Source organism: Scardinius erythrophthalmus, assembly GCF_964197995.2.
Source record: "Scardinius erythrophthalmus genome assembly, chromosome: 16".
Taxonomy (NCBI): Eukaryota; Metazoa; Chordata; class Actinopteri; order Cypriniformes; family Leuciscidae; genus Scardinius; species Scardinius erythrophthalmus.
Window position 1 is genome coordinate 11,410,123 of NC_138236.1, and position 3,183 is coordinate 11,413,305.

General features: G+C 38.1%; 1 protein-coding gene across 2 annotated transcripts in view; it reads left to right on the forward strand.

The window, feature by feature from the left end:
* The first annotated feature begins 942 nt into the window (after positions 1–942).
* The window catches only part of eva1ba (eva-1 homolog Ba (C. elegans)), a 17,363-nt gene continuing 15,122 nt past the window's right edge, over positions 943–3,183 (forward strand). For both annotated transcript variants that reach the window (XM_081388275.1, XM_081388276.1), the window contains exon 1: positions 943–1,394. The gene's annotated coding sequence lies outside the window, so the exon portion shown is untranslated. The remainder of the gene's footprint in view (positions 1,395–3,183) is intronic.

Genomic DNA, 3,183 nt, shown 5'->3' on the forward strand with positions numbered 1-3,183 from the left:
CAAATATGCCACTGATAAGTGCACATCCCAAGCCTTGGATGTTCTTGTAATTTACTCCTCTGTGTTAAAAGGGAGCGCTGGGTTTATGTAGGACAGGTCCAACTAGCCTTTGCCTCCCACTGGTCTGTCTCCAATTTTGCTCCCCCATGCTCCCTACTGGCTTTGAAGAGCCGCTGCACTGGAGTGTAAATCACCCATAGGACAGGTGGAGATCTGCCAGCTGTGTGGAGATCCAGGCAGGGATGTCATAGGGGACGGAAAGCTTTGGTAAAAACCACTGGATCTTCTCTAAAAGTGGAGGGAGAGGTGAAAGTAATTGAATTGGACAAACATCATTCGTGTTCTCTATTACATCAACAGATATGATGCAAATGTGTTTTGACAGATAATGGGAGTGGTGCTTGTAGACAGTGTTGTAGTAATCAATTTTTGTAGTTAACATTTAACATTTTTAAGGATTCTTTGACGAATATAAAGCATTTATTTGAAATACAAATATTTTGTAACATTATAAATGTTTTTACTGCCACTTCTGATCATTTTAATGCAACTTTGCTGAATAAGACTATTAATTCCCATTCATTCAATTCTACTGACTTTTGAATGTATTCAAAATGTAGTGGATGTATTATAAACATTATCTTAGACAGGCCTTTAGTCATTTTTGTGTTTTGCTACATACCACAGCTATATATAAATCCAAGTATTTGAAACCAATTACTGGTATAAAGAAACACGCTAAGTTTAGATTTGTTGTTTTAAGTGACAGTAAACTTTTTTGAAAACAGTAGATTCAAGTGTTGTCCTGTACTGCGAACTGCTTTCAATTATGATTAGCTTGTAGCTTGGCAAGCTACAATTTCAAAGTAGCTTCCCCAAAACTGAAGCAAACACTCCCCTCTCAAAGGCTCTTTTATTCTTCTGTTCTGTCATGTTTTATTCAGTGTGGAAAATCTTAGTTAATTGGTCTAAAGTTGGCTTTTCATGGCTGTTTCCTTAACAACAGGGGAAAGACCCTTTCTCCCTCCTTTTTTTCTTCCCCAAACCCTGCCCATTTAAGGCTGGACCTCTTTTTTTCCCTTTTCCTCCCTCTCCCTCTCCCTCTCCCACTCTCTTTCCATGTCTTTCCCTCTTCTGCGTGTGAGGACTGTGTGACAGCTTTTCCTGCTGCTCGTAGTGAACGGCTGAAAGGGAGTGAACACACGGCAGCTTGTAATGCGAACTAACCAGAGGCAAACGTATGTACTACTGCGCGATCATTGGACGGGGCTGTAAAGACTCTTCTCAGTTTGGCCTGTGTAAAGTATTGATGCCATCAGCTCTGGATTAAACTTCCCAAGAAGTCTGATGCAGTGTGTGATGCTGTAGGAGAACAACTTTGAGATTTTTATGTGGTGAGTTTCTGACCTTTCAGCATGCCATATTTAGTGATATTAGTTGGTTCAGCTTTAGTAAACCTGTTGCACTGTATGTAAAGAGATGAGAAATTGTTCTCTGATGTTCTTCACAGCAACAAAAAAAAGAAAAGAACAAAAAAAAAACATTTTTGTCTTGTTTTTCAGCAAAAAAATATGTAAACAAAGACTATTTTAAGTCAAATTAAGTTTATTTTTGTATTGTTGTTCTTGTTTTAAGCATAAACCTCACTTTATTGTAAGATTAAAATAAAAAAAACATTAAGAATAAATTAATTTTTCTCTATTATATTAGATTTTTTTTTTTTTGCATAGATGTTTTATATTTATATTTTTTATATACTTTATAGACTTTCTCTGAAAAACAAAACGAGGATACTATATTTTACAACTATTTTATAACTAAATTTGCATTTTATTTATTTGTTTGTTTGTTTCTTTATTTTACACGAACATTTGTATGAATGTGATGCTAATTGTTGTAAATAGAACTCCGGCACGTGTCACATCTGTATGAATTTATTGACTCATATTCCCATGAATCACGTCCAGGAAGGTTATGATTTATGAATCCTCCAATCTGAGATGTCGCCTGTGCAGATGGAAGTTATTTTAGATCATTTTGCACTCATCAAGAGTGTTTGTGTGTGTCTATGTATGTTTCCCTGCGGGAGAGTTCAAGTCCTGGACAGAAGCATCCTTAATTGAGTTACGTTAGGGCTAGAGCTGCAGCTGTAAATTGGTTAATGTTTTATCGATATCAAAATAAACACCCAGGCTCATTGTGTGCTTATCTGCGGGAAGGTCAATAATAATGTAACGTGACCAGGCAGTTGAGCTGAGGGCTTCATGCATGGCTGATATATTTCTTCAAACAAAAAGAGGTTTCCTGTACAAGAGCCAAGTGAGTTGTTAAAAGCCCCTGTGTTTGCATGCCACACCTTTATACTTATAAAATTCATCTTAAATATACCTTTGACATGCAAATCTATACAAAGTTTCACACCTTTGAACAGCTGATTGTTAAAGTCTTTGTTTGTTTTGGCATGCAATGTTAGTTGGATTTATATCCCGATAAAGAGATGTGCCTAACTCGCAGCTGCTTTTTGTTTAGAGATGGCTGACTTGAGTTCAAATCCATTCAACCCTGCTCTGAGCATCTGCTCTCCTCTGCAAACTCTCTCTACTGCTGTTCAGTGAGCCACCTTATCTTCTTGAGTTAATGGTCTATAGATTTGGAGGGAGATCAGAGGTCAATCCCTGATCTAACTTAATTTCTGTCATGACAACTCTCATGACATGAGTGTTTGTCATGGTAATGGATATGACAATGTTGATATATTTGGTCTTGGTGGAATAGATCTGCAACGCTGCTGCTGCTGAGCAAGTACAGGACTTGCTACTGCCAATACAAGACACACTGCTGTGAGCATATAAGACATGCTGCTGCTGCACAATATAGCATACATAAATTACCCAAAGCAGATCTATACAGGTGGAGCTGGGGAAGGTGGAGGGTTTCTGAAAGCGCGCTGCACTGCTAAGGAAAATGCTAACCAAGTATTTAAAAGTTTAGCACACAAACTCATTGGCTACTGATACAGCAGAAACCAATCAGCTGTGCCCTGTAGAGAAATATGTGATTGCAAGCGTTTAAGTTAAGGACCTATTAGTCTGCACCATCTAGAGCAAGGATGTCCAATCTTGCTCCTGGAGGGCCACTGTCCTGCAGAGTTTAGCTCCAACCCCAATTAAACACTCCTGAACC